Source organism: Trichoplusia ni, chromosome 6, assembly GCF_003590095.1.
Source record: "Trichoplusia ni isolate ovarian cell line Hi5 chromosome 6, tn1, whole genome shotgun sequence".
Taxonomy (NCBI): domain Eukaryota; kingdom Metazoa; phylum Arthropoda; class Insecta; order Lepidoptera; family Noctuidae; genus Trichoplusia; species Trichoplusia ni.
In genome coordinates, this window is record NC_039483.1 from 912,514 (window position 1) to 937,513 (window position 25,000).

A 25,000-nucleotide genomic window follows, 5' to 3' on the forward strand; every position below is an offset into this window, starting at 1 on the left:
CTGCACTCTAAATATAATTCGGCTTTTTGTAAATTCTGACAATCAAATTAAAAACACAATTTTGAAAACGTAATAAAAGTAATTCGATAAAATATCATTGTCTATTAAAATCACCTGTCAATCGTTCTAACGCCGTTACGGAACCTAAATATGTCGAGAAAAGAGTGATAGACGCATTTGATCCTCGGCTTAGCGTCATAAATGTCCGAAACATGATTATTTTTGAGTTATTTACGAATAATAATTGTAAGATAAAGAGCTGAGCTGATATCAAACGTTTGTTTTATAGATTTTAGCTGACAGATAAACGGATTACATGTAGATAAGTGTTTAGGTAAAGGTAGTTGAAATAATTTGCTGTCTTTACAATAGGGTAGAGTAGGGATTGTTGACGTAATTTTGGTGCAGAACGACCATCACTGAAGAGCTGAAAACTGCTAACAGGTAAAAGATAAAAAAATTAGGGTTTGATGGGTAATAAAATAGGGTTTCACAACGAAAACAAGCAGTTAAGAATATTATTGTAGAATTTTTTAACAAAATATGTATTTCGATGAATCTTACGCGGCGGGAAGGCGTTTGGAAATAAAAAACAACGTATTGGTAACTTATCACTGAACCATTGAAATATATCTTTTCAAGATAGTAAGTATACTTTATAGTAAGAAATACATTTTTTTAGCGGGTTTTTCAACAACAAAGTCACACGCAGGGATCTTCACGTCACTTAGGATGAGCTTCGTTACACGAATGCTTATAGTGAGTCTGGGTGTCTTGTAGGTCTGGGTGGGTTTAGTTAGGTGACATTAGTTCCTATCTGCACAGTCTTTTATTAATTGTATTAAATAGTCGCTGATTGAAAAGCTTAAATATATTGCTATGTCATTTATTTTAGATAAGTAACTTGTCATTAGTTGGTCAATTCAATATATTTGAGCGAATTTGCGCTACAAGTAATAGTAATAGGCCATGGTCAATCATAATCTGAACGAATCGATCTCCTCAGTAGCACCAACTGAGAGATACAAAAATACGTCAGGATGGTTATATCGGCAGAATGACAGTGGTATTGTATCTACCCCTCTGTACCGATGGCTTTATTCAATGGTAAGTACGGGGGCGGCCTATCGCTGTTCATCAGGCAATTTAGGAGTACAAGAGACTTTTATAAAAGCAATTTTAAAATTTAACTAACCTTTTGTGGATCTTTCTTTCTTAAGATTACAGACAGCAAGGTAGACTGAATGTTGGAAATTACTCTATTATTATTATTAATAAACTTAGTTGATTCTCTCGGTATTCTTAATTTTCGCATTGTGTTGAGAGTGAATGATAACTTTGATTTATTTGTCCAAAATTTTGAGTAAAACTTTAAGTATTAGGAGCTTTGACTTCTGGAGTGGGGCAGAAAAAGTTAGACAGTTTTTATAAGTAGAAACTTGGATTTAACATTTACCACAGCAAAAATTCTAGGAAATAAAACTGAAAATTTCCTAAATTTAAACCTAAATATGTTTCTAATAATTCAACCATCAACCATTGAAAACAATTCCGCCATTGTAAGAAAATTACAATAAAACTCATTAAACAATATTAAAATCTACCTAAAAACCCAAAAAGAAGACCACTCGATAATTTAAGAGGTATTTAATCAAGAGTATTACCATAAATAAGCGAAACCTCGTAATAAAATGAAGATACTCGCTTGTTCAGCCCTCGCCCTCCAAAATCCCTATTCCACTGAAATTTACGCAAAAATAATACGAGAAAGGGCAATCTTTTTAAATAATGACCTTCATATACCCAAGAGAAACGAACAATTCTGAGATGAGGGATTTTCAAGAGTTTTTTTTTTATTAAAAACTCTGTGATGACAACGATAGTAAGTGGGGGACCGGCCATTACGCCGCGAAATGAGTTTTCAGTGTGCTGTCCCTTTTTTGTTTGACTATAGGGTGTTTGTTTTTCGTCACTTCTTTTTTTATTTATGTTCTGTATAACTATATATTTTATAAAATAGTTTGGACTCTTTAGACCTGAATATAAGCTTAAAATAGTAGGTTTGAAGTTACTTTCTCTTATTTCAAGATAAGTACCAAGAGTTCCAATGTCTGGACAAAAAACCTAGTTCAGTTTTCAGTTCCAGAAAAACATACTGGAATAAAAATTGACTTCGTCCATAAAGGTTAATTAGCAGTTGTTAGTTCTCAAACCTTAGATAATTTGAATCGACATCGGTTAAGTGGTTTCTTCGTGAAGGCAAAAAATGATTGCCGCCTTAAATATTAATATAAATTATAACAATCGCGAATATCGTGAATTAATAGCGGTTGCTACACAAAATTAGTTTTTCCGACCGGACTAGTTGAAAGTAACTAATACCGATATTAATGTTATTCGCTTATTAATATTTTCAGAGGAAGTATTAAGAATTTTTTTCAGGTATTATTTATGTATATCATTCTTTATAAAGTGAAACTTCCACTTTTGTTGTTGCACCTAATTCTGTTCTCATAAATATACATCAAATTGTGTGGCGCTTAATTAAAGAAAACTAGCTCCGGACTTCAATCCTTTTTGGGGATTCATAATTGTGTTTGTTTAAAAGAGTGCAGTTAACCATTTGGATCACATAAAATCGAATGCACAACACGTTGTGCATTTTGATCATTTGCGTGGTAGCCACCACTCGACGATCGACACAATAGTTTAAATTTTAGCAAAGACATTTAGTTACTCCATAAAATAAAGTGTACTAATTTGCGGTTATTACCAAAGGAGTCTTTTAATAACAACCGCAAATACATTTAAATTCTAATTTTTCCTTGTAATAATATTGAAGAGAATTAACGTAATTTCCTTTGCGTCGAAACAGCCTGTACCTTCGGCGCCATAGAAAAGCGGTAACGTAATAAAACGTGCGTCGCTCCCACTGTGCTCACTCATTCAAAATATGGACAAAATTAAGGCAAAATGCCTGAAATTAAAAGTAAGTGAATTTAACAATTTTACCGCAAAATGGTTAATACGTATTAAATGAAGTTCCTTTCTGTATACTACAAAATGTATTATGCAAGCATATGTGATAGGAGGAAATAACATAATAATATATTCAAGAAAGAAATTAAGTTAATAAGAACTGCTATGAAGCCTTTACGTACCCTGACACGAGTACTCTACTTCATCTTGGCTTAATGAGCAAGTATATTTATGGGTTATGCCTATAATTCAATTTTAATGTCTTGAAGTCAAGTCATCGAACAAAATAAAAATCTCTATCAAATTAAAAAACTCATTTTTCTTTGACTCAATATTTTGACCACAAGCCACAGCAGTAGAGCCACCGTGCGCTGTCATCGTAAAAACATTTCCCGCCTTAATATTCCGCAATTGTCACTTAGCTAAGTACACGTCTTGAATAGGATGCCGCGGCGCTCAGCCTAACGACGCACGAGTAACTCGCGGTAATTTAAACTGAATCAGTTCTGAGATGGCCAACCAGCGGAATGGCAAATTAAACTTATCTTATGAGATACATGTTAAGTTGGGTACAGTCGGCTTGCGACGAATTGTGGACGCGCGGTACGCAGTAAGCAAAAATCTACAGAATTTTTTTTTATAATAAAATAAAAAAAATAGTTCTTGTGTTGTAGGAAATAAAATAGCCCTTATTACGTTCCAGATAACAATGATCACCTATTTAAATGTGTACCTACTATTATGATTTGTCCCCGAACAAACAAATTGTGTGCCACTAACTGCAACATAATAGTTGAAAATCTATCTACGTTACGCAATACAGGAGTTATAAGAGCCTGAGACTTAACAACGACTTAGGAATGGCCTCTCTAATTATAATTTTAAAAATTAAAAAGGGAAATTCATAAAACTTAAATCAGAAGTGTCGTCAACGGTCAAGATTTTATTTTCAAACTTTCTAGCGTCTCGTGTAGTGTTGAGGATCTTAGCTCTTAGATCAAGCAAGCGTTGCCAAATGACGATACCTAATCCGCCACAGAATACCAAATACACGGTACATTTCGTTAGCTACCTTAGTTACCTACTCAAAAACACCAAATGAATGTAAAATTAGGGACAATGTTATCTCCAATCATTATTATGAGGGATCTGACGCCACCATTGTTGTCTTACTCTAGGACTGTGAAAGCTGAATACCTAGGAGATGACACCAGCATCCGTTCCTATTGAAACAATAAACAAAAACCTACGTATTGAGATGTTTGTTTGTTTCACATTATTTGTGAAGGTAATATTTTGAGAGATTTATCCAGTACAATTTTTAAATATGTAGTTAATTTTGTAAGCTCTATCTCCGTAATTGGTGGTCAAAAAGTGTAAATTGTTTCTTTTTGGTGGTATTTTGTGATATGAAAAATTTGCTTAAGTAAGTTAAAAAAAAGTTGTGTATTTAAATAATCTAAAAATCGCTTCTCGTCCTCTATTCATCATCATCATCACAGCCTATCGCCGTCCACTGCTGAACGTAGGCCTCTCCCAAAGAGCGCCAACCATCCCGGTCCTGGGCAGCCCGCATCCGTCCTCTATTGAATTTTGACCAATTTCGGTTTCATGAATACTCGTACCTAAGCTATTTTATATAATACTAGATGTACCATCAAGCGTTGTTTTGCCTTATAAAGGAGATCTAGGGAAAAAGTAAATATTTTTTAAATTGTATTAATTTGTAAAATTGCCTGGTGTAAAAAGATTCTTAGCAAAACACTTTAAGCCAAATTCTATGCGAAGCATCATAATCAAGAATGATAAATGTTTGAAGCTCTCCTAGGCATCCAAACCATCCCGTCTGTTCCAAAAAACAAAAAAAAAACTCTACAATTGTTATACTTCCTTTAGCAATCACAAATAAATATCTCCTATTTAATATCATTGCAAATATGAAGTGATTGTATTAAATAATCATTATTGCTATTGCCAACTTTACGATGATAAATGCCCGCGATAAATTCGTGGGGTAACGTGCGTAGAAATTAATGTGCCATTTTTGTGCCCCGGGTATTTCTGTACCCGGTCGCAATATTCGTTTTATTTTTAATTTATGACGCCTTTAGCTTTGCTATTCAGATTTTATGAAAATTAGTTGGTCGTTTAAGATAATATATATTTTTGGGAATTTTGGGAAAATTGCCGTTTTTTTGCTGTTTGGGTGTTTGATTACGATTTTGAGTTTTTAATTTGAATTCCGTAATTTTGAAGACATTATGAAGTTTTCTCATAAGTTTGTTTTACAGTCCTAAATGCTTTCTTGCATTTCAATCTGATTTTCTCAGAAAATGTTCAACATTGAATACATCAAAACAATTATAAATAATATGGATAATACAATTATACCGCAGAAATAACTCCAAATAAAAAGTCCTTGAAACTCTGAGCTAGTGTATCGAAATTCAAATCATGTATTCTTCTTAAAACATAACCATTTAACCTCATTACTAAACCCAGACCAAACGTTAGTACGTATGCTCAAAGCATTAAAGGATGTAGACAGGAACAACGACAAAAAAATATCAGCTACCACAGTCGCTTTGTTGTGGAACAGATAAAAATAAACCCACCTTGTTAAGACGAGTCGTGTTTAAACCCGAAAACAAACAACGCCTAAAACAACCAAACATCAAGTCTCCACTTAACCACATCACTTAACCAAACCATCGTAACAAGACACTTCATCCAAGAACATTTCAAAAGAGAGCTTTAAAGAACCGGGGTGTTTCAATAAACTGGACGCATTATACACCCAACAAATATTGTTCGAACAAAGAACGTGTAACAATTTTTGAATAAAGAACGGGGAAGTGTAACTAGTTCGATTTTCAAATAGACGGGGCGCCGGGTAGAGATTATGGCGGTTTAAGCGCCATCGCCATGTTTGTTTTTACGAAAATGGAACTGGTGTGATGTTTTCGCGTTAGCACCTTTTACTGTGTTTCGTTTGACTTTCGTGCGTCGTGTGTGGTCCGTCATTACAAGCTCACTAAGTGTGTTCGAAATTAGCCGGAGATTGAGTAATTTTGTCTGTTTGCTTATGAGCGAAACTTTCTTTTACGCTGTACGCAATATTTCTTTAAGAAATGTTTGTGATATTTGCTAAAATACGTACCAGAATACATTATATTTAAAACTTATTATTGTTATAACAAAACGGAACACAAAGTTGATAAAAAACGAAGTTAATAAAATTAAAGCACCGCCAAAGAATTTTTTATCAGCGATTTCATAAATATTTGTACAAAAGAGCTACAAGATTATCCGGACAGTTTTTAAAAACACATTGATCGAGTCAATTTTCAACGCGTGCTCTCAGATGCGCGCAAAAACTTCTTTGTCAACAAAAGAGGTCTTTACACCTTTTGATAAACGAATTCTTTTTTCGAAACACAAAAAAATATCATTGATACTGCCAAGTTTTTGTATGTAATCAACTGAATTTGACGTAACTCTTAATGCTGTTGTTATAAGAGTGAAAATTGAGTGATTGTTTGAATTGCAAATGCAATAAGAAATGTTTATATGACATCTTCTTTTCCGTGAAGATGTCTAGATAACATTAGTGGCTTATAAACGGTTGTTCATTTCAATGGGAACCCCATAGTCCCATATAAATGTCTTTAGAGCAAAACTGGATGAATGGATGACGTTTTTCCATGAAGATGATCCTTCGTTGATGAATACGCGACTAATCAAATTATTTATGGCATTAAATCGTAATAAATTTTTAAACATCTGCGAGCAGACCTTTGGACTCTTTTGTTAAATTAAAAAAGTATAAAAGGGTTGTTCTCAATGACGGTTTAATATTATTTTGGTCTTTGAATTAAATGTTATCGCTTGTAATGTCTTTAAACACGTTTATCAGCATTGAAGCGTTATTGTGGAATTATTGTAATTTTTAATGTCGTAGTATGCCTACTATCACCAGTGTTAGCACTCTCTTAATTTAATTATCACTCGCCACCTGGTAAAAAAGCGCCAAAGTCAGGTCTTGAAATAAACTTCCGAGAATTCTCAGAATGCCGTTTCACTTTGTACTAAAGCCTACAAACACTTGACATTAATTAACCTTCTACAATCTATTATCTCGCTCGCTATTCCAATTTAATTTCTCGATATCACACAACATTATCGATTCGAATTATCGATTTGAAATATCACATATTTGAGAATCGCCGAATGCTCTATATTTGGCACATTGAACGATTGAACGAACATTAACGCCGCACCAACAGGGTAAACGGTCCCATTTTCACCTCATTAAGCCCAAGTTAAGGACCCTATTATGTACTTTATGTATTCCTAAATTACACATCACTTAATAGGGTAGCCGACAACGGGGGAGCTTACCCTACGACCGTTTTAAAATGACCTTCCTGCCCCTGCTAAGGAGTCAATTATTTATGTATAATGATCATTTGAGGGCTCTACTTACACTGGATAATTACTATAGGTGGGGTGTTTTAAAGTGTTCGTATGATTACTGGCCTGTTCAAATTTAATGCCCGTTTCTCTTAAGTGAGTTTGTGTTGTACAAGTTTGGAAATTGGGTGATAAGTAGGTATCGGTATTAAAATTTATGTTCTGGAATATTTATGTTTGTTTGTAAGCTTTAGGAAGTATAATCCTTAATATTGGTTATTATATTTGTGGGGAACAGTCAATATTAGAGATTTTTACTATGGAAATTTTAAATTAATATAAAAACTATTATATCACTCACAGTGAGCTGTCCACAAAAATACAGTTACAACTAACAATGATTCAAACACCACAAGAAAAATCGTCTCAAATTATTCTTCTTTTTTAATCACCAAGCAGTCATATTAAAATGATAAATCCATTCAAACCGCATTCTTAAGTCGCGAAATGACGCTGACGTAGCTAAATTCAAAAATAGAATGGGTAGGGTGTCCGCGTTTCACGGATCGATTTGAAACCCCAGATGTCTAAACACAATCGGTCGACTCGATTCCAAGTCTATTGTGTGATGTGACAAACGTACACCTATTGTAGGACTGTCCCATTATTAAGAGTACTTAATATACTACTAGTTAGAGTGACCAGTTTTCTGGTAGTTTATGGAAATTTGGCTGTTTTAACGAACATTCCTTTTAAAGTTTAATTTGTTGTTGATGTACAACGATGATGATTCCTAATTAAATATTTCATGAAAATATGTGTTTGTGAAGACGTGTTTTTAATTATATACCTTTGGATCTAAATAAAATTAAATATTTTTTTATCCTTTTCTGATAGCATAAAATGTGGGAAAAATATATCATAAATATCTGCAGGTACCTATTGTTTAGTTATTCTTTGCTGCATTAGTTTATAATAAGGTTCATGCATTGAACTTGTAAAAACCAATGACTCGGATCTATAAATAAATAATAATTTTATTTTTTACTGTCGAATTCCATAATCAGCTATTCGTATTTCAACTAATATTACAAAATTTACGAAATTATTTTATTTGGCATTTTTTTAATACTTTTTAGTTGTTTAAGACAGCACATCTTTTTCGAAGTTCACTAAAATTTATGACTTTAAGTAACATCTAAGTTACCACATATTGTCAAAAAATATACACATGTCACATACTAGAAAAAGAGCAACAATGACAATTTTACTTAAAAACGTATAAAGAACAGTTAAACATACCCATTACACCATTTATTACCCAGAAAACATGCGAGATAAAAATACAATAAAAATGACACCAAAAATCATGGACACCCTACTCGAAAATCGGCAGTGACGTATCAAAAGCGTCATTCAGCGTCCCATAATGACCGGCTGATAGCCGTTTAAAAACGAATTTGCTCACTTCTAGTACATTTAACAATCATTTACGAATAGATGGCAGATATGTTCCGATTTGAATTAGCTTTGTTACTTATATTTATCATCTGTGGAGGGGATCCGATTTATTTTTTTGTTACGTTGGTATATGGAGTGTTGTTTAATGCAGTTGGTATTTTTGCGCGAATGAAAGAAAATTGCTTGTAATATTTTAAATAAAAAACATAACAGTAGCTTAAAATTTGTTGTGACTACAATGAAAAGATTTTTGTTTTCTTATTCAATTAGAAAAGTTCTAGTTTGATGTGTTCTTTAAAAGTAATTTTTACGACATCACTCTTTCATTTTCATGTCATGAAATTTTGAAATTATTTAACCGGAAATGTAGTGAACAGTGTAGGTTTCCATTTCTATGGAGCTTAAAGCAAAAAGCAATACTTGTCAAAATATATTGTACTCAATGATCAAGTACAGAGTAGTGTATATGTTTTTATGACTACAAGGTGCTACATAACCGTTCCCAATTACCAAATTTACAGGCCTCTGTTATCACATCCCGATAGCAATACAAAACAATATAAGGAAAAAGGTTTTAATTGTTTTTGTTTCAAAACAACGATAATAATTAGCCCAAAATTTATAGTAATTTTCGGTGCTACGTAGCAGGAAACATAAGTGGTTACGTAAACAATAATTCTGAAGTTCAGTAAAATCCGAACTGTTATCGAAACAGGATATTAATTAGTTAATATATGTAAGCGTGCGATAAAAATAATTAGAATAAATTAATTTAAGGAAAAAATGTCATAATTACACATAAATAACGTAATTAATAATAATTATATTCGTTGCATTTGTTGAGATATGTTTTATTGCGATGTCGCCATGTTGTCGAGACTTAGTGGAGTCAGTGGTACAAAATGGACGAAAACAGGATAAAATTGGATAAATATGTGATTGTTTGTGATAGGTTAATTAGTGGCCTAGGAAAATAACGAGTGTGGGACGTGCAGTAAACCTCGTAGTTATACGGTACAAACTTAATATGGCCCTATTATGATATGAATGTTTTAGAGGCAAAATTATAAACCAATCTAAGAAGAACTATTTGACATGTTGTAAAATTTACAAGAAACAACTGAAAAAACAACTTTATAGAATTGCAATTTAGAATTTGGAATGTAGAGTTGTTATAATAGCTAACTTGGTTTAAGTCAGTAAAATGTTATGGCTACTTAGACGTGAAATTGACTTTTTTATATCTAGGTTGGTACATTACCCTTAAAATACAAGCATTTAGTAGGTACCTTATTTTAATGACCAACAATAAACAAAACATAGAAGCACCTATAATTTTTTTTCGTAAAACAAAACACTGCTAAGTAGTAATTAATATTAGAAACAAATAAATTAGTGAGACAATAAAAAAGCTTTCTCTTCAGATCAAAAAGGGTTTATAAAAAGCCCTTTATTGAAAGTAAAACGGAAAGTTCCCAAAATAAATGTTATAATGGAACCCTAGTGTTGTATCGAGTCAAATCCGATGATCATTCGTTTAAACGCATTATGTTGGGCTATTATTGGCCACTTTGACACCCCTATAGAGTAGCACGCGGTAGGGGTGCCGCGACATAGAAAATGGATAATGTTTACTTTTAGATTTTATCGATGAATTCCTTTTACTTTCTTGTTGTATTGAAGCTGGGGTTGTAATGTAATATTTTGTTTGACTTGTGTATGTGTGCAAATGTTATTTCAACACTAGTTGAGACACCTTTATCATTTGTATTATTGAAATTATTTGTAATGAAACAGAAATAAACTAACAGTTGTAATTGTTTCTTACCTTGTTAAATTCACTGATCCTGTATGTTAAATGAAATACAAATGCTCAAGTATGTAGGCCCAAAAGCAGTCCTCTAAAATCACTGCTGCATTACCGTTATACGTTGTCACTGAACAATCAAAGTTGTAAGTGACAACCCTACCACGGTGCCAGGGCCCGCAGTACAATGATAGTGTAATATAAACTAGGACATAAATAACTAGGGTCGGGACAAATGCGCACTCAATGATTCGACAATTAAATTGTGAATTTATTGAATTAAACTGTTTTTCCGTGCGTTTCGGTTGGCTGTGATCACTGATCAGGGTTGTCACTGTTCAAATGCTGTTTTATATGTGAATGTGTTATTGAATTGTGTTTAGTGGAATGGAAATTGTTTTTGTCAATGTTTAGATATGTTTAGACTGTTATTTTGAAGACAGTTTTAGAACTAGACTAATTAACTATCTACTAATTTAGGTCCTTAGAGTTCTGTACGAAATAAAACAGAATAAGTATTATTATATTTAAGGGAAGTGTAAACCACTAAATTATTTAAACTAATATTAAACTTACACAATACACTAATCGATATATTCGTTAAGATACAGCTTTTAACAAACCTACAGACAGACTACGGGAAATACGCAATATTGTTAGGATTCTAACCTTCTGGTATGAAACCTTGACTATTATATTTGGTTACATGTGCTAAGCAATAATATATTAATATCAGCTCAAAATAAGTAACAATGCATTAACCGGTTAGCAACAGTTTTAATAAACCAAAATCGTTAACATCAGTTATCCGTTACTTAAACTAACTCACAATATTAAACCATGAAATCCGATCCGTCACGATCGGTTTAGTGGTTAGCATATGTAAATAGCTGTCGACTAACATATTTTAATAAAGCACCCTCATGGGTCGGGCCCGGGTTCGACTCCCGTTTAGTTACTATTAAATATAATATTTTTCCATATCATTGTGCGGGAGCACCGATTGGGGAGATCTGGAGAGGTTTATGTGAGACAGAAGATTTAATTTAATGGATGTGACTGTGAATCTAACTTTTTTCCAATATTTTTACTTGTATACTATTTTTTATAACACGATTTGGATTTTAATCTTGCGCGGTATCAAAATCTTTTCTTTTTGTACAATAAAAAAATACTTTTTTAACCACTCCAGTGCCTTGGAATTTATTGAATTAAACCTTCTTGTGTCACGTGGGGTTTCACAAACATTCAAGACGCATGCACAAAAACATCGTCAGGCATACTGTAATGCTAAATCCAATGAATGCAGACCAGACTTTTACCAATCTTTGGGATCTAACTCTACCTCTGGTTGCCCTTTTGCAAAATAAAGTGAACTCCAAAACTTTATTTAAAAATACTTGAAAAAATAATGACACCTTTAGCATAACACCACCCTATCCGGATAACACCCAAAGCTTAACCGGGTTTAACGGAGCAGCGCACACAATAAACATCTCCCCATTTGATTTCATTAATGCATTTGTCATAAACTCGTATCGTTATTACTTCATATCAGGGGGAGGGTTCGGGGACCACGGACCAGCGACCGGAGTGATTTTTTCTTAATTTCCGGATGAATTTATACCGGGGACCAAATTTGAAATTGGAACAATAAGTCCGTTATAAATTTGATGCTGATTAGATTGTGTTTTGTTTTTGGACTATGGTTTCTCTTTCCCCATTAGTACCTGCTTAAAAATATTTTTTTTAACATCGTGCCAAATTATTATTCATTAAATTTCCTTCCTTAATTATCAATGCAGTTCTTATAACTTATTCCTTAATTTCAAACAAATACAACCGTTAACTATTTAAAGTATTTCCTTTATCTCCTCCAAAAATCCATTCCTCAATCATCAATAAGACGAACAGTTGCCTAAGATCACTAATAGCTCTACTCTTAAAATCTATTATCGCAAAATCTTCTAATCATTAATAACGGGTTATGAATGACCGCTTAAAATTCTATAGGACACCCGAACATCTGACGGCCGAGAAAAGCAAGCAACACATGTTCCCCGGCCTTTTCAACACTACAACCATCATTTATCATTATTTCTATCTCTGTCTACCATTAATCATTAAAATGAGACTTAAAGAGAGGGAAAATGAAGTGATGGAACGTCACAAGAGTAAATACGATACGGCTAATGATACAATTAATGATTAATTATAGTTCAAATTCTACAATTTGTGATGAATGAAACATGATTAGCGAATCCTTTCCTTAGTATGTCTTTAAGGTTCAATTTTGATTGTACTCGCTGGCGTCGGCATGTCTCAGACGCTCGGTATGATCTTGCGTATTTTAAAACCGTTTAAAGTACAATGATGCTGTAAAATTCATTGAACGTAAGGGTTAAATCCCTTGAGTACCCCCGTACAATTTCACACTATTTTCTTGTCAATTATAGAACATTTTACGTCGTATTTATAACATATTTGTAATGCAAGCTAGTTTCTTAGAATTAATTGCTATTTAGTCGGATATCAATGGAATATTTCTACAACTTGAATTTATGAATGCGAACGAACTTTTGTATGGTGTTGGACTTTTATGAAACATTCAATTGATGTATTCCGTAAAAAGCTGGCGTTTTGAAATAAAATAAGCTTTAAGAAAGAATGATAGGTCGATTTTATTGTGTAAATATAAATCTATTTAGTGATAACATTCCTAATAAATTAGGATTAACAAACCATTATCGAGCTAGGTATCTTGGTGGAACGTAGGTGGTCTTGCCTCGAAGACCAGTACATCACATCATCAAACTTAACAAATAAACCGAATATCCATTAAATAAAAATTCATAAATGGTGTCTAACCGTTTTAAAATCGAAATAAATCTACAAGAATCCCATTAAAAATTACCCAATATATTAAAAATGTTTGGCTCTATGGATGGGCTGTACGTGAATGGTGCGTCATTAAAATAAAATCTCGTAACGAATGTAGAGAGTGTTTTGATGTTATTTGTAATAAATTATAGAATAATTCGTAAGTACCAACAAATAAATCCTTAATAAGGTGTCGTTAAAGTTTATTATTTAGTAACTGACTCCACTTAGATCCATTGTATTTTTTTTTGTAAGCGCATCTGTGCAGTATATGTGGGGTTTTCAGACAAAGGATAGTTTTTTTACTTAGGTGTTTTGTATTGTATTTGTCGCTATTAAAAGTGGCTACAGAAGTTTTTATTATAATTTATATCAATTATGAATAGGACTGTAACGAAATGTTTTGGTGTGTATAGAAAATTCAATTGTTTTTAATGAACTAGGGACGGTTGTGTAAAACCTTCGTGTATCGGAACTGTGTGAAACACTCAAGGATTTACCGCAGCCTAATTAGATTTCATTGTATTGCAACAAATACATTGTGTATTTGTTTTCCGTGTAACATTAATTCATGAATAACTGAAGCAAATTCTCAAAATTTTAGAGGGATTTTTGTTCGAAAGATTTCCCTTAAATATTTCGAATAATTTGATCATCTATTTGGAACAATAGTCACTAAACCTCCTTTACAAGACCATCCATCATTAGCAAAATAATTAACTACCCTGCCAATAAGGTCCAAGTAAAATGTACCAGTAACCTTCGCATAATCGGTATAGTTACATACACACCTACAAGAAAACATACTGGCCATAAAATAACCGCTTCTTCTTTCTTTTCTTTTTAAGGGTCGGTTTAGCAAAACAACGGATTTAAAATTATACAATAATCCTGTCTTTTTCTCTTTTTATCTAAACTCCTTGCATATACTGCATAGTGACAATATCTCACAGTTTATAGAGCATCTGGCTTTGTGCTACCGTGGACGCGAGCTAGTTTATTATTTAGTGAATCCCTTGCCAGAGCGGCTATCAAACTTAATAGTTATCTACCAAATTATATGTCATAATGTTATGTTTAGTGTAACAAAGATTTCCGGAGTTCACATTCCTTGAAAGCAAATATTTTTTACTATTATAACTTTAATAGTTTATCAATATAATTTAATGACTGCACGGATAGCCGAGTGTTTGAGATCACTACGCCAAAACCCAATGAGCGCCACGTTCGATCCCCCGTGGGACAACTATTTGTGTGATCCGCGAATACTTGTCCTTGTCTTTGTGCCAGTGACTTAGTGTTTGTGAAACACGCGCAACTCTCGCCACACCAGGATTAATACCTAATGCGAGAGTCGTTTTTTTAAAAATATCAGCCATTAGACACCATTGCAGGGCAAAGGCCTCTCTTTCTTCCATCCATTTATATCGGCCTATGGGTAACAGTGGCCAGTCTCGTGCGAAAGAGTTAGTCCCGCTATCTTCTTTTGGGCCTGCCGCGAGGTCTCTCTCTTGAACTAGAACTCAACTCATTTTCCATACGGCTGATGTAACCAGCCCAGTAACATAAGTTTACCTGCTTTTTGCCCTCAATCGTTAATTATTTTTGTTTTCGAGCACAGTTTTGAATCTGCTAGGTATGTTTTACTAATATTAGTAAAATGGAGCAAAGTTGGAGGGACTTAAATATGTATAATGGTATGTAGCGAATTTTCAAATGCTTTTTATTTACCAACCAAATGTTTGGTTACGGGTATTTGATTAGGTGATTCTGAGGTTTTATTACATTCTCCTAATCCATGACAAATTATACGCATTTCCGTTCTTAACCTCAATATTTCCAATTTTTTACAAAAACTGCAATAAATTCATAACATGATACAGATAAAAAATACGGCACAAAACTGGGTCCTAATTATCAAAATGTGTTTCGTTGCTAATCACCCGAACCCGTAGCTTGACACGTTTGTCTAATTTCAGAAAAAAAGAGAATGAAGAAGACGAAAAAGGATCAAGAGAGTTTAAACTAAGTTTTGAGACTCTTTTTTTGGGTAAAAAATTCAACTTGTCCGATTGATTCTAGGATAAATTAGATTATTAGACACATTAAAAATCTTTTATCCATTCTTATTTTTTTTTTCTATTTTATATATTTAGTAAGATCAACAAATCTATTTTTTTGTCATTTTCTTTCAAAGTAAATTTTCTACAACGCCGTGCAAAGACCTACGCAACACACTCTACATTACAATTCATATTTCAACAGCTTTAATTATCACCAAAAATAATTAACCACAAACAAGAATCCAACAACACTTGCGAATAAGCGAACAAACTTCAAAATTCCGTATTAATTAGAGCGACAGACGAGAAAAAAATTGGCGCCAGCGCCAGGGCAGGTCACAGGTCAGTGTTACCGCCCCTCGGCCCAGCAAGGGCACCGCCGTAATGAACCGCGACCAGACACATCCTGCAAGATAAATAACATATTGAAGTGTAGTTCTTGCCGAAAACGTGGGTTTTATAATGACGGGTAGCTGTGCTGTGTTTGGTTTGGTTTAGGTAAGCAGTTCCCGTTTTCGTAGGGGTTTTCATGTTGGTGATTCTTCATCGTCATCATTATTATATCAGGTCTTTGTGTTTTTGGACATAGCCCTCTTTGAAGGTACTCTATATTTCGTGGTCTGCTGCTCTTCTCTCTAGGAATGAGGTTTTGGAACTGAGCTAAAGGAGTCAGTAAGGTAGTTTCGAAAGTGCTTAAAACTGGTGCAAAAGATAAATCGAAGTAGCTCGCTGGCATGGAATGAAATGTCATGATTTTGAGACAGTCGGCTTGAAGCTAGTCGATCATTTCCTATACTCTACTTAGTTACTTTATAAGACGGCCTGTCTATAAGTAATGCAGTCATGAGTGCTAATTCTGAAAGACAGAGGATCTTTATCATATGTGACGAAGCTATTAGGAAAGGAACTTCTTTAAACAATCCAAATATTCCCCGAAGTATTTTGCCGCTTTCTCTTAAAAGTCTGCCGTTTATTGATAAAAATACTTCACTATTATAATTTTTCATCGTTTCTCCTTATTAAGTAAGTAACATTACAGTAACAAACGTGTGTCTGTGTGTTTCCAAGATGTTTCCGAGAATACAACGCGTTCCTAGAAACAATACCAAAAACAGTTACCTCATGACTAACAATCATCAAAATACAATAAAATAATTTATTTTAATTAAACCTAAACAATGCATAGGTATGACACGTAATATCTACACTAATATTTAAGCTGAAGAGTTTGTTTGAACGCGCTAATCTCAGGAACTACTGGTCCAAATTGAAAAAGTTCAATAGACCATTCATCGAGGAAGGTTTTAGGCTATAAACCATCACGCTGCGACTAATAGGAGCGAAGATACAATGGAAAATGTGAAAAAAAAACAGGGCGGTTTAAATCATAACTTATATCTTCTACCCACGGGGACGAAGTCGCGGGCACCAGCTAGTTACCTTATAAAGGTTATTCTTGGAACTTACAGAATTTCTAATGTAAATAAAAATCACACAGTAAATGACTACCTAGTCATGAAATGACTGACGGATTAAAAAGGGGTGGCATAGAAACCACTATACGCGAACTGTCACGGGTTCGATCCCGTATTGTACGATATTTGTGTGACACAGAAATAGTTCTCGTGAGTCTTCGTGTGTTGTGCATGTATTCAGGTGTCGACACTAGACGACACTACGGTGAGCGAGTTTTGTTTAAGAAAAATGTGAGATAATACTGACTTGTATGAAATAAGCTCCTACTCGTGACTAATTTTAAATTTAAACTTGTTTTTTTTTTTATAAAATTCTGATTTTTGCCAGAATTACGCAACCTTTTTTAAATATGTCGTAAGAAACAAAGACGATCCATCTAAATTGAAACATTTTCTTGCAAATAAGTGTGTGTAAGTAGTGCTAGACTACGTTTCTTTTTCAATCCTTGTGCCGCGCGGATTTTCACAAACATACAAGTCACTTGCACAATTACACCTATATTTCGAACATATGGTGTAATAGGTAAAAAGTATTAAAATCAATCAATTTACATGTGAAGTTACAATTACTGACCACATAAACCTCAATCAATTCTAATTATACATATATTAGTGGTGTCATGGGAATTTACATCATATTGCTCCAGTTTCAACAAATGTCTGATATCGAGAATTGGTCAGACACTTGAGAAAGTGAAATAAAATAATGAATAAATTATAATTCAGTATTTGGTTTCTCTCGATAAAGCATTCTTAAGGATGATGATACAATAAGTTTGAGGAAATTTAATTTAAACATAAATCTTTTCAAACAAATATAATTTTTTTATAGAAGATTTTACTGTAATTATTTTTTATGTGAAAACGGTATGACTAATGCCATCGTGTCATATCGCGCTACATTATAGTATCCTTGTCTTGCTTCCACAACGATAACAGTTCTATTTTAACAGCTTTCACTCCCGAATATTTATAGAGCTAAGATTTTAACTTTTTTTTAAACGTATTTCTTTACTTGTTGTCCTGACAACCCTAATACATTTCATTAAAATGAAAGATTTCATAAAATATTCCAACTACATATATGTACAATCTATTATATGTTGGAATATACGCTTGATAAAAATAAATATAGCGAAACAATAAGTTCTAATTAAAATCGTGTTTTACCGAACTACTCCAGAATTTCCGTTTATTGTAATTTCAGTTATTTAATAATATCTATAAATAATATACAAGTTTTGTCTGTTTAGTATTTTTTTTATAATTTAGTCTTTTTTTGGTAGAATAAGGCTTTACTTTGTGACCCAGTAATTTAGAAACTTTAATTAAGATGACGCGATTTTTGGATAGAAATGGGTAGGTACGGAACCGTCCATCACCAGGCTGAATATCATTAACCATGATAGACACAGGTGAACAATTTCTCAATAGAAAAAAGAAAAGGACAAATATTTTTGGCAAATTGATTTTCCTGGACTTGACTTGCACGAAACCGTAAGTGCAGTCGAAAATCCGACTTCCATTGGATCCGCTTTTTTTATAAGTCTTTTCTTTCATCGAAGTTCCTCCACAATTCGCTATCTTCCCTGCTTTGCCAACCACTGGGACTCAAATAGGCAAGGGAACAAACATTTTATTTGAATAATCTTAAAACTAATAATAATATAGTGTTTGGGATGTCATTATAACTTGTGGTAATTAATAACATACACTGTTTTGCCTAGTTTTAAAACCACAGGCATATTAGTCAGAATTTATTAGACAGAATATGCAATTAATTTCGGTTACAATAGGGAAAATTACCGAAAAATAAAAATTATACATTCTTATTAATTGAAATCAAGTAATAAAACCTTCCTTAAATGATGGCATCATTAAAGGAAGTTTTTTTTCTAATTATTGAATTTTCAGGAAAATAATTAATAGTAGGTAAATAAATTTAAATAGGTGAAAGATAATTATAGAAACGAGGAGTTTAATAAGGAAAATAAATAAATGTTTTTATTTCAGTTTTTCCTTTCTGTATCTTTAATTAATTATGAAATTAATAACCTTCAGCCTAGCCTAGGTATTAGATATGTCTGTAATATAAAAAAAATGATATTGAACAAAAAATAATCATAATTGGGCAAACTAGGCAACGGGCAATAAAATAACTGAGCAAATGCAAATTGTACTTTCACACCGAGGGTTCTTTACAGGTATGTGGGTTTGTTCTGCTTACGTCGCGATTTTTTTAATTTAAACTGAGTTTTAAGACAAAAAATTTATTCTAATGGAGTGTACCTAGTATAATTCCATCAAGTAGTCATAAAGACAGTATGAATATTTAAAACATCAGTTGATTAAAATTATCGCACACTGTATATATTTGAGTAACTTTAAAAGTCTAATCCCTACTTTATACGAATAAATTGTATTTTCTCTAAAGCATTCCATCGACCAATTACTAAGAAACCTTACTCATTCTGAAATAAATATAAAATAATTCAAAAGCGGTAACCGACGCGCAAATTCAATAACGAACCGTGGCCGGCGCGGGCGCACGCTACCTGTAATCACTGCCCACTGCGCATGCGCGAGAACGCACGCAGTGACGTCATCATCGTTTGTAAGGATTTAGTGGAGAAAGATGGGTATAATACTTATATGGAAAAGATAGCTGTGAAAGTTAATAAAAGTGAGGTTAGTTTAGATGAATGGATCTTTGGGTGGATTTTCGTTATAAATCACTTAATGTTGGACCTCTGTTCTGTGCAGGCCTTTAAAAAGTACCGGACCACATCCCAATCGACGGACCACATTAGAAGTTATCCAGTGAATAAAACGACTTTTTGGAAGGATATAATGCATTTTAATAGCGCATTAAAAAATGTTCAGAATTTTGAGAGATCACTCAATTTAATTCTAAATCTTAAAAGTCTACTCTAGTCTCTCTCGTAAAAGTATAAAGTAGATATTATAAAAAAGAGTATCTATGTTTTCAATATCAGAGGTCTCCACTGTTGTAGTTGCAATTTAATTGTACTTAGCTCTTAAATGGTCATTGGAGGCTGCAAACTAGTAAACACAGGGATGACCTATGTTTATGCCATCCTAGCCCTACTAGTGGGTGGGTCGGAAAGAATCTGCAAAATAGACTAGGATTGGATTTTGTGGCACACTTTCAGAGCCTTCTATGTCAAAGTGTTAACCAATTTATGCTGATATACAAATTAGTAAGAGTGAATTTATTAGAAGCAAAGCGTACGTACTACTTATATGTAAATTGTAGAGTTCTCAAAGCAAGTCGGAGCTGATTTGAGCTTTAATAAATTACACTTAAGTCCTATGTCCAAAAAACGCCTTAAAAAAAACACCCTGTTTAAATTCAAAACGCCATAAAGGCAATAATTCCTTAAAATTCCCAGCAACCCTATTCTCAGTAGCAGATAACAAATTGTTGATGAAATGTAAACTTTACATCTCTCCTTGAATAGAATCACTTATTAATATTTGCTGCGGGGGTCATTTTTCACCCATTCAGAGCGATGGCGACAAAGGGTTAGGCCGATCGAACACTGCCTCAATATTTAACGTGTTCAGCGATATTTATGACTGGCGGGGTCTGTGCGACCGATAGCGGGTTGTTTAATTTTTGGATCTGTTTAGTTTTAGTTCTTAGTCTAGTAGGTAATTGAAATGGAGCTGGTTTTAGAACATTATCTGGATAGTGAAAGTATTTTTTCCCATTTTGTCACAGGAAACGATGCTTTCTTTAGATTTTTTTTGGGGTTGCAACCGTGCAAAGAAATGATATAAATTTTTCATAAAAACCCATTTAATGTTATTATTAATCAAAATAATGGATAGGTTTTTGCTTATACATTCTAGAGAAAAAAAAGTAGCGTAATTTTGGCAAAAAAAAATCTGTCTTATTTTTATTTAAAATCTTGAATAATATGCGAATAACACTCGCTCACAGTCAGACCATACACTTTAATATTTAATTTTCACTCACAAAAGGGTTGCCGCGTTCCGCTAACGACCTAAATATTTTTTATTACATTTTTGGCAAAGGAAGCTAATCCTTAAGGCTCGTTAAGTGATTCCAGAGATTAATGTGCGGTTAATGAGGCTGTATACCGCGGCTGTATGCACCGTGACCGTTGCCTGATTCGATTTCACTTGTAATCTTAAAAAGTTTCAATACTTGATTTTGATTTAAAGATTTTGTATCTGATGGAAATAATCGGCAGCGTTCGAAATTTAAAGATTTTGCTACGAATTTCGAAACTCGAAATATTATTGTAAATCTTTGTTTTGTCTTTGCACAGGCAAGTGGCATTTGTATCATTATGATTTGTTGCCATAAAATAAAAACAAATTCAAGTTTGATTCGAAAAAAAACTAAATTGTAATTTAGTTAGACCATATTCGTAGGCGGTATGCATAAGAAATCTATTGATATTTTTTATAGGTACGTGCTGTAGATATTAACAATCATTTATATTAATTAATAACTAACATTTCAATAAGTGGCTAATCAACGCTACATCGGTCCAAACACCGATCTGATGAATCTTTAAATTTGAACATTAATTATTTGATCTATACTCTGTGGTTTTTATAAACCAGCTCGAGAGTAGCGCGTGCCACAGAACTAAATAGTTCCGTAGGAATATTTTATAGCGGTTCTTACAACTAAAAAACATTTATTATAAGTAGTTACATTTAGACTGGTAATTTAGTTTCATTACATGACAGTATTCATGTTTAAAATGTATACATTTCCATTACAACTGAATTTTTGATCCTGATTCTTAACTCATTTTTTATAGTGCCAATAATATGCTTATAATATTTGTTCAGTGTTTAATTAAGTAAGAGGTAATCTTTTTATACCTTAATATTCTAAAAATTTACTAGCATCATTCTTCAAATTAGCAAAACAAATGAAATAGAATATTTTCACCAATCTACCACTGCCCATATATTTCTCTCACGCCCGTGATTCACTTTCAGAATGTCCGTTTATACTGTAAAAGGTCCTTGTAACATTCTTGCGCGGTACCCTAAAGTGAAGTCACTTGACAATAGTTAACTAACGATTATAGGGACCACACCACATCGGAATTCAATTCGATTTATTGTGGTTCGCCGCCTCGGATCAATCGATTGATTTATAAACAAACTCTTTTACGCTGATTTTCATGGTTACCGCCTTCATTCAAGCTAGCTCTGGGTGTAATCGAAGTATTTTGAGTCAGTTTTAGTCGGAAAGGTAGTAAGGAGAGATGGTTACTGGATATTTTGTGCTTGAGACTTCAGTGATATAAAGATTGTTGAATTTTGTATGTAACCTTGACTTTATTGAGGCAAAAAGTAGCTGCAATTTCATTTCATTTCTCTCTCTATCTAGGAGCTGGATGCGAGTAGCCCAAGATAGATCGCAATGGCGTGCAATTGTCCGGTATTTTACTTATTATACTATTACTCTTGAAAACTTTAGCCGAGAAGAGAAAAAAGAAGCAATAGTAAAGACAAATTTATTAAAAAAATACTTTTTAACGTCTAACGTTGCGGTTAGTTGCATAATATTATAGAGAAAGTACAATACATAATTCAAATGACAACTACAACAGGGTAACTTTAGTTTTATTTGTTTCAAAGTTGCACATTAAAATACACCATCGATATTACCATCGCATGCACACCAGCAATACCAAATCCATACTTCTTCAAGAGCATCCATTTCTAAAGAATTTTTCTGGCATGTCCTGAATTCAAACGATATGTAACACAATCGACGATCGTTAACGGACAATTATCGAGACCACACGAGCGATTCGACACGGCTCTATAATGTGAGCGACTCTATGGGTGCATAAACAAACTCTTATACGCTGATTATGAAATGATGCTCGCTTGTCGGCGTTTTGGGATATTGATATAGGAGCGAATTGTCTAATGAGTAATTGTGATTGGTTTGGGTGGGTGGTGTTTTTGCGTTGATGGAATTTGGAGGATCACGATTATAGGTATAAAATTAAGTCGCCAGTTAAGGGCAAACTGTCACCCGATCAGCTGTCAAGCTAAGTCAAGTATTTATTTTGCGAAAAGCAATTTGGTAACTTGGGTTGGGATTTCGATTTCGCTAGTTTTGTTATCTTTACATAGTACTGTTATGTACCAACAGTCTAGGATTAAGATCTTGTAATACTAAGTCTTTATTCAATTTATCCAGTACCATTCCACATCAACACCAAGTCATCTACTAAGCTCTATCCAAAGTTTCCTAATACCGTACAAATAGAACGTTATAAAGACAATTCGATTCATTTACTTTAGCTAAACAAACGCCATTCAGATACCTCTGACAATCACACACATAGATTTTGTCAAAACAGCCATAACTTACATGAATCTCAGCAACTATCAGTCCTCATTACTAAGTAAAAACCTATACATATCTAATTACACGAAATTCTCTTAATTAAACTAAAGAACTTTGTACTGTACACCGGAGTCCACAAATATCTTGATTCAAATGTTGGAATCGATAGCTTTTGTTTCCATTGCGCGGTGGGTTGGCCGTGTGTGAAACTAGTGTCCGATATAGCGCGCATTGGATACGGTAGAATACATTTTAAATTGGCGTAGTTTGCCGTTTCTAGAAGGCTAAGTTATGTTGGTTACTTATTTGTGATGTAGAGTAAATAAATTCAGAAGGTTTGGACGTGGTCGAATTTGTTTTACGTAAATGTGAAAATGTACTAGAGTTAAATAAAACTGAAAAGGCATAACGCGAAAAAATATGTTAGTCTTAGCATTAAGTAATTGGACTAGATTGTGAGCGAAGTGTCAGGGGTTCCATCCTGACGTAGGACAACCAATAGTGAAATCTACGAACGCTTGTTCTGGGTGTGGCTGTCTTTGTGCATGTGACTTTATCATTTGAAGCGGTACAAGGACGTTGCCAAATCGATTCTTACGATTTATTGAAGGACAAGAAAAAGGAAATAGTATAAAATGTGGTTAAAGACTCCACGTTTCTCATCCAAAACGGTAATAACTGGTGAACTAAAGATGGCACTTCTGTGTTTCCCTGTGCTGTGCCTATTATAAGCAGGGTACAGGCATGTGTGAGGCGCTCGTTAGTGCACATGCGCCGTTCTGCCTACATCTTAATTAAGAGAGTACGGTACCCGGTACGGACGGCAGAAAGTACGGGCGGAGAATCGGAATCAAAATGGATGAAGATAATAGTTGAAATTGTAGTTTGATTTTTGGCAGATTTACAAAAGAACTGGTTTTAATATTTAAAGGTGTTTTTGCGTAATATGTCATTCAAGCATCAAGGGTTCCGTAGCTCTTAGTTTTTTTTTTAAATTCGCCAGATTTTGAACTTGATTATCAAAGGATATTTTAATATAACAGAGTACTTAATGCATAATGAGTTGAATTATTAACTCAAATATCCCAACGGTACAGAAAACTCAATTAAGATCAACAAACAATACTTACTTATTACCCACGATCGCGTTTTCAATATCAAGCAAGCATTATGAAAGAGTTCAGATTGACAATAAAAGTATAGTTTTGTAAAACAGTCAAAACCTTCGATCAGGTTTACTGCATGGTAGATGTTATCAACATTTTTGCCTATCTGTCTGGAAGCACGAAGCTAATATACAATTTTCATTTCGTATTTGATCATATTTTATTCTAATATAGTTCCCTAACTAAATCAATAAATATTGAGATGCTATCGCGGTAACAAATAATTATAACAGGGAAAGTGTCAAATATTCCCTAATTTGATAAGCTTTACAATGTACCTATAAACCAACGTTACCTACTAGTAATAATCTAATATGAAAAAAATGTAATTAAAGTTATTTATGGTTTTACATTTTTTGTCCTTTCCAATATTATTA

The 25,000-nt window shown here is 33.4% G+C and overlaps 1 protein-coding gene across 1 annotated transcript in view; it reads left to right on the forward strand.

Annotated features, from left to right (window-relative positions):
* LOC113495086 overlaps positions 1–25,000 on the forward strand; it is a 91,942-nt gene that overhangs the window by 42,605 nt on the left and 24,337 nt on the right. The window lies entirely within an intron of this gene.